At 27.5% G+C, this 7,483-nt stretch overlaps 1 long non-coding RNA gene across 2 annotated transcripts; it reads left to right on the top strand.

The window, feature by feature from the left end:
* The first annotated feature begins 3,307 nt into the window (after positions 1–3,307).
* On the top strand, positions 3,308–4,579 carry LOC131059772 (uncharacterized). Of its 2 annotated transcripts, none has more exons than XR_009371893.1 (3): positions 3,308–3,444; positions 3,774–3,920; positions 4,119–4,579. It is a non-coding gene; the product is annotated as an uncharacterized LOC131059772 (long non-coding RNA). The 2 variants fall into 2 exon arrangements; XR_009110245.2 differs by having other exon boundaries at positions 4,072–4,579.
* Positions 4,580–7,483: the final 2,904 nt, after the last annotated feature.

Below are 7,483 nucleotides of genomic sequence, written 5' to 3'. Positions count from 1 at the left end.
CCACCATATCATGTCAAATGAAGAATACATAATTGTTCAGAAAGGCATACCTCATGGAAGAGAAGTACAAAACCATTAAAAGAGAGTTAACCTTTTACATACAAATCTTTGAAAGGAAGAATATATCACAATAGTAAGAAAGTTATCATGCTGAAATATTACCACTTGCACCGAAATCTATTGTAAGTGATCCATATCATCACTGTAACCAAAACACATGAAGGTCATAACCTGAACTTTAACATTTGCTTAAGTTGTTCAGAACAAAAACATCATTTTGGTGAAGTTGAAACTTAATTCTATCTAGCTGATTGCTGGTCTTCATTTGTTCTTTAGGACCTCCCTGCAATTGTGAGAAAAAAAAAAGTCTGAAAGATGATTTCAGAGTAAAACCTGAAAATTTCTCCTTCTTGGTGAACCTCATGGTTAGATACAACAATCATACACCTACTTTACCAAATGTTAAACAAACTAATTTGTCTCATAGAATCAACTATCATATTTTTTTAAAATTTAGACCCAAAACAACTTCCTTCCAACATAAGGAATGACCAAAAATATCTAGAATGCTTAGATTTGGCTTTCTAATGCAGAGGACAATGAAAAAATTTTGGCTCGTAATTTTACATTTTAAATGGCTAGCCGGTGACTGGTTCAGATGTATGAGAATTCAACCAGATAAATGTCTTTTTGCCTTCAAGATGGAAGTCTGAACATATCTTTTGGGATTACATTTGGGCCATACTCAAAAACTTAATTGCAAACCAATTTCACCCTACAACCAAAAAGCCTAATTGAAACTAAAAACCATTGTCAGCTTTTATTTAGAACCCTAATAAACAACTTTACTAATAAAAATGTGAAAAATCACTTTTTTTTTATTGAAAAAAATGCAAAAAGATTACAATAATAACAAGAGACACAATGGATCAAGTTCATGCCAATGTGTGGTAAGTTGGAGTGAGTGAAAGTAGAGATGAAGATAGAGGGGGAGATAATTATATAAAATAGATTTATGTAACTTATATGTGTGGTAGACTAAATAAAAGATAAATTATTACATAAGAAATATGTGAATCAATGTGTCACACCCATAATTTATGCTAGCAAAATAGAAGAGAATATATGAAATATATTGTAATAGTTTCTCTAACAAAGGATTTAAAGTCGCGTGGACTACCAGGAACATAATATATCCACAAAATGGATATATATTAATAATATTGTAGGAAAATTCAAGCAAATAATATTAGTAGATGCAAAGCCAAATGAATGTGAAATCATAGGCTATAATAATTGCAAGATAATTAGCCCGCATGGGTAGCAGAGTTGGCTTGGACCATGGGTTTGCTCCCCATTGGTCTTGGGTTCGACTTCGAGGCTCAGACTCACCCGATGCACTAAGTAAGCCCAAGGTAAGGCGGGTAAATTAAAATTGTAAGATATACACAGTGGATTTGGAACAAGGTGTGTACAAGCATCATAGCATAAGATAATATGAAGATGAATTTTCTTGAATGTTATGGTTGAATATACCCCTTTTGAAATCTATGGAAAATGTGGGAAGATAGAGAAAGCATGTGAACTATTTGACACAATTCTTCAAGAAGTTGTGATTTAATGGAATGCACTCTAATTAGAAATGTTGCATTACTACCATGATAACAATCTCTTAATTTGTTTACATGTCTATTCTGTTGTATCCAATTTAGAAACATCCGTGATACATTAATTTCAATGGCCACAATATTTTTAGTAATTGATTATTTTAGATTTATCCTACAAATTTATAGTATTTACCAAAATGATCATTTTTTTATGAAATCATAAATCATACCATCAAAATAAAAAATATCAACAATACAAACTCTTCTTAATTTTTTAAAATAATTAATAATAAAATTTATTATTTAAATTTGCTTTCTAAACAATAATTTATTATTAATTATAATGGCTTTTTTATAATAATTATTGATTGCTTTGAAGTCTTCAAAACAATTAAAATCAAATCTTACTATTTTTAAAATTAATTCTTACAAAATACAATTTTTTTTTATTAAATCCACTTTATAATTTATAAATACTTTTATTTTTAAAAATTTAAATAAAAAAAATCATGTATTTTAATAATATTAAATATTAATAATTTATAATTAACAATTATTAAAATATTAAAAATAAAAGCAAAACATCATAGCCTTTTGAAAATATATAAAAGAAATGATAAATACATTTTAATTGTTGTTTCATATATTGAATGAATATGGATAGTGTTAAAAATTAAACAAAACAAAAGTAAAAAATGACAACATGCTGTGTGGTGGATGATTATTTCTAACTGCATAGTACAATTTAAAAAAAAAAAAAAAAAATTTCTAACTGCATAGTACAATTTATTTATTTTTAAAAAAAAGTTTATTGTAGATGTATAGAAGTTATTAATAAGAAAATACAATTTAAAAAAAAAAAAAAATTTATAGTACATGCATAGAAGTCATTAATAAGAAATAACAGTTTTTCTTTTTTAAATATAAAGTTTATCATCGTACTAAATTTTAGAAAATGAAATATTGAATTTTATATCTACGGATATAAGTCAATAGAAAGAACAATAAATAATATTTTTAAAATTATAAAATAGAAATAATAATTATAAATTATAGAATTGATAAAATTGAATTAATTACGATTAATATGATACCTATGACAGTAGACTGTTCATTCTCTCAGCCTTCGGAAAATTAGGGTTTATGAATCTTAAAAGGAAGAGTACAATAAGACGAAAACAATAAAATCATACTTACAAATTAAGCATTACAAATTAAATGTATTAAAGATATTGAAGCATGCTTTTTGTTATTTGTATTTTGCGTATGGTATAGACACAACAGTACAAGACATATTAAAGAGGGCCCAGCAATGACGACAAAACACCATTACTTAGCAAGTGGGTCCTCTATGAAACGTCACTGTCTTTTCATGGTGACAGAATCTTTATCAGATTTGACAGTTTGAAGCAGAATTTCTATCTACCTAAATTTTGTATTTTTGATGGAAGTTCAGATTTGGCAGCTCATCTCCTATGATGTTTGAACTTTGCACTCAGCAAGACTTGATCCTTGGTGGGCTCATTTGGAATCTACTAAAGATATATTGACAAAATTTTGTATTGATTAAACTAGTTAAAATCTAATGTATCATTTAAAATTTGTAAATAGGTGAAATTAACTATAATGACTATTGATATGTTTCTTCTAATTTATTTTTGACAAACTTTATTATTTTGCAGATGGAAAAAAGACAATATTTCATGGTAACAGAATTTCAACCAGTCTTCACAGCTTGAAGCAGCCATGGCTGAGGAGAGTCTAAACATACTGATATCTTTGATAGAAACTCAGCTATTCTGGTTTCGAAAAATCACAATTTTTCTATAATATGAAGGTTATATGTATGTTATTGATTGATGATTTTATTATTTATGGCTGTTATTTTTTTAGTTGTTAATATCAAGGTGTACCTTTTGATCTTTAGGAGCCAAGAAAGACTGCGTTTTACGGCTGCGACTTTTTCAGCTGTCAATAATCATGTACTTTTTGACCAGTGTGCACATAACAGATCTCATAATGTGCATCATTACAACAAAAAACTAGAACAATAGCTATAAAAGTATAAAAAACAGCAAAAAAAATCATCCAAATTGTCTGTACCATTTAACTATAAAGACCACTGGTACAAGAAATACTAATAATTTTTAGTTTCCATTGAAACAGCGACTGTACGAAGATTGGTTTTGGTTCTTCTCATTTAAAAAGCTAAAAAGTTCCTGCTTCAATGGTGGCCGTGGAAGAAAGCATCATCTTGGGTTTTGGCAGATTGAAGGAAAATTCACTTCTAAATGCCGAAGAAGGAACTTTAGGGTATGGAGTTCACTAAAGTTTTTAGTTTTCTGCCAAGTTTTGCTTGATTTAGTTTTATTTCTACTAATAAGTGAAAATAGTTATTTTTTTTTAATTCTGTTGCCTGGCTAGTTGTTGTTTGCTCCTTTTAATATCATAAACTTGACTGCAGTTTGGTTTTTGCTGCAAGTAAATGGAAGATGTTTTATTTTCTGTTAGATCTGGTAGTGGCTGTGCTTTGAAGCAATGCATTGATGTTTTTAAAGGATTCAGAAGAGCTGTAAGTGGGTTCTTTTCGAAGATTCGATCATGGGTTCGATTATGGGTTCCTAAGCTTCCGTCTTGAAAGATTTGGGCTTCAAATTGGAATACCCAAGTCAAGAATTGGGCAAATATCATTTCTCCCTTGGCCTTTTGTTTTTCGTTTGTATTTTATTGGAGATTGTGTATAGTTTCAGTCGCAGAGTGTACTCTAGAATTGAGAGAAAGAATTTTCAATTATAATGTTATATTGGTGATCTCACAGCTTTTCCTCCCCTGGTTCAAAGGGAACATCAGAGTATGAGGAGGACAAAAGGAGGGGTGCTTGATCAGTGCTTCAAATTATGCCCCTTGAAGTTGCCTCCAAATTTCTGGTCTGTAAGTATTTATCAAAGAAATGTAATTGTTTTAAGACAGTATTTGGGTTTTATTTTCTGGTTTTCCAACATCAAGATAAAGATATTGAAGACCATAAGGTGGTTATCAGGGCATTAGAATATAAGATAAAAATTTCACAGAAACCATACAAAATTGGACATAGTATAGAATTTGTGAAGAAAGAATGTGGGCATTTTTTTTTAAAACCGAGTTTCAGTATTTTATATTTCAGCATTGCCATTTTGTTTGAAATGGAGAATTAGGTTTGAGAATTAGGGTTTTTAATACGTACTTTTATTGACAGGGCACCATAACAGAAATCATTTTGATTGATTTTTTACAAATCTGCTAGGTTTTTTTAAACATTAATCATAGTATCTATTCAGGTTTTATTAGGTATTTGATCAATAATACATTTACACCCTGAGCTATAAAAAAACATTTTGGTGGATCTCTGTAATCAGTTCCAAATTTCCTACTTTAGTATATGCTAGGAGGATGCTGTCTTTTAGATTTATGAGTCTAACTTCATGCTGTTTAATTGCATTTGCTCAAAAATTTCTAAGAACATTTCAATATGTTCATTTTGTGCATATACAGTGTTGATTGTATTCTGTATTAGAGTGTCTCGTCCATACATTTTGTATATAAGAAAAGATTAGATTTTCACAGTTCATTGTTCATAAAATTAAATATAAATAGACACTCAAAGGTGTCCCTCATAAAAGTTGAACTTGGGTCTCCACATTGAGAACTCAATACTTTAACCAACTAAGCTCAATCTCTTGGACTTGGATATGATTGATACCCAATACTATGTTTTTATCAGTTTGTAGCCTTATGATATCTATGCCAGCCCTTTGATAAATTTCTTTGATAATAGCATTCAATAAATAAATAAATGTAGAATGGTTTGGCCCATATGCAAACTAAGAACACCCAGATCTTTCAGAGCTAAATCAAAAAAATTTAACTGAAATTTGTATAGATTGGGTCTTTGTTCAGGCATCTCAATTTAAACCCAATAAAAGGGATACTTAATTGTTTTTGATAATTTCTCTACTCACATTTCATAGATTCAGATTTGATACCTTTGTATTTACACCTTTCAGTTCATTATTATATATTTCATCAAATATACTTTTTCATTACTCTTTAACCATCTACATTGTTTAAATTTCACTTTTCTATTAATTCACATTAAGTGCTTTTAAGTATTTATCTTAAAACATGTTAAGAGGGAAGGTTTAATGATTTTGTAATTTCTTTTTTCATTTGATGGGGAATCTCCATCAGATTCATTTGTAAGAGCATGATAATTTTTTTTTTTTTCCTCACTTCAAAATTCACTGTCAATATGTAGAATTTATGGAAAACATCCCCTAGGAATCCCGTCTGTAGGAGGACGCCTAAAAAAACTCAGAGACACGGGTAACGTAGCTTCACACAACAGTAGAGCCGTCTGAATTCAAGGGTGTGCACAACGAGTTCTATTTGAAGGTGTTGGATTTGGTGGATATGCAGGGGTACAACGAGCATGATGTGCCAAAGAAAAACCACCTTCTAGAAGCTCACGAGACAAAAAGATCGGTGCACAGTAATTTATATCATTTTTTAAAACTTTTGAAAAGACACATAATATATATTATTTTTTGGAAGTTTCATTATTAAGTTAAAAATAAGATTAAAAATAAATAAAAAAATACATATATCATATAGTTTTTAAGCAGACCTAACTGTTCCTACCAATTTAGAATATTGTCAAAAATAAGATTAAAAAAAATTAAAAAAATACATATATCATTTAGTTTTTAACTAATTTAGAATATTATTAGTTCCTGTCAAGGCAGATACTATTACATTCATGCAGTTCAATTTTTTAATTAATTCAACCAATCAATGTTTAGAATTAAAATTTTTGAAAAAAAAATTATAATCTAAATTTTATTTTAATTTTAAATAATTGTTAAAAAAACATTTTTCTCTATTCTTATTAATAACAGTACACAGCAAATTTAATTTTCCAAAAAACATTATAAATTTTTGTACATTCAATGCATTAAAATGATATGAGGACACAACGGATACAATTCACTGTTTATTTAAACTATCACATCACCAACAAGATTTTTGTGTTTATTTAATTCATTATTTTCCATGCGTTCTATTTTTTTTTTAACACATTTTTAATTTCTATCTTCGGTACTCTTACAAATAATGAAATTTTAAGTTTGAATTGGCTTGAGGAATGCAACATTGTGGAAAGGTATTTATTTAGAATGTTTAGTATTTGATATTTAATTCACTTTATTTTTTTATATTTTATTCTTAAAATCAAACGCATTTGTATAGGTAGTGGATGAAAGTGGGTTTAGAGATTTTCAGTTTTATAATTTGAATTAATTCGATTATTAATTATTCAATTTAATTTTAAATAAATAATTTATTTAATTAATTGTTATTTAAAATTATATTATTAGATTTTTAATGATAAATATTTTTTAATTAAAAATTATTATATAGTAGAATATAGAATGTTAGAAATAGGAAGAAATATTATAATTTATAATTTTGTGTTTCTAGATATGTTAGAAGTAGAAATATTATTATATATTAATGTAGGTTTATTTAAAAAATTATGTTAGAGTTGTAGAGTATCTATTAGATTTCAATTTAATTTTTTAATTTTTTAATTTTTAAGTTTCATTTTGAAGTTAAAATTTTAGGTTTAACAATTCTAATATAGTTACTTTTTATTTTTTTAAATCAAAATTGCTCTTCTAATACAATTTTAACTATTATATTAGAAGTTACAAATACAACCAAACTTAATTATTTATCTTCTAGTAACTCTCATTTTTAACAATTAAAAATAAATCTTTTAAATCACAAGAATATTTTAATGAAAATTTAGTAATTTTCAAATATGAAAAGAGAATTTCAAT

This window comes from Cryptomeria japonica, chromosome 3 (assembly GCF_030272615.1).
Source record: "Cryptomeria japonica chromosome 3, Sugi_1.0, whole genome shotgun sequence".
Taxonomy (NCBI): Eukaryota; Viridiplantae; Streptophyta; class Pinopsida; order Cupressales; family Cupressaceae; genus Cryptomeria; species Cryptomeria japonica.
This window is presented reverse-complemented; position numbering and strand designations above follow the sequence as displayed.